Raw genomic sequence first — 740 nt, 5'->3', positions numbered from 1 at the left:
ACGTTAGTGTCCTACGCTCTTAGCCGGAAGAAGATCTTAGCGGCCATACGTGTTGTCACCTCATCTCGCAGCAACGCCGCTGAGTTGACTGCGATTTTGGGACATCTCTCGTTGATGGCAGATGAGTCGACACCGACTCTGATAGAACGCGTGATCAGGGGACAGAGCGGTGATCCACTACTCGCTCGATACATGGATCGCATTGAGGAATATAGCCTGACGGGCTACTGCATCGACGAGCTGGGCGCGTTGCGACTTGGGAACCGACTATGTGTGCCCGATGATCTGGAGCTGAGACATGAGATTTTGTCAGAGGCTCATCAGTCGAGGTTGGCGATACATCCAGGGGCGAGCAAGATGTATCAGGGTCTACGACAGTGGTATACTTGGCCAAGGGTCAAGAGTGATGTGACGGACTACGTAGCGAGATGCCTCACTTGCCAGCAGGTGAAGACAGAGCGACAGATGCCTGGAGGGAAGCTACAACCGCTGGAGATACCCGAGTGGAAGTGGGATTCGATCGCCATGGACTTCGTGGTCGGATTACCGCTCACGCCCAGCAAAAAGAACGCCATTTGGGTAGTCGTGGACCGACTAACCAAATCTGCTCATTTCATCCCCATCCGGCAGGAGTATCCGATTGAGCGGTTGGCGCATATTTACATCGATGAGATCGTGCGTCTACATGGGGTTCCAAACGAGATCATCTCAGACCGAGACGCCCGATTCACATCACGCCT

Source organism: Tarenaya hassleriana, unplaced genomic scaffold (assembly GCF_000463585.1).
Source record: "Tarenaya hassleriana unplaced genomic scaffold, ASM46358v1 Cleome210, whole genome shotgun sequence".
NCBI classification, from domain to species: Eukaryota; Viridiplantae; Streptophyta; class Magnoliopsida; order Brassicales; family Cleomaceae; genus Tarenaya; species Tarenaya hassleriana.
Note: the sequence above shows the minus strand (reverse complement) of the source record.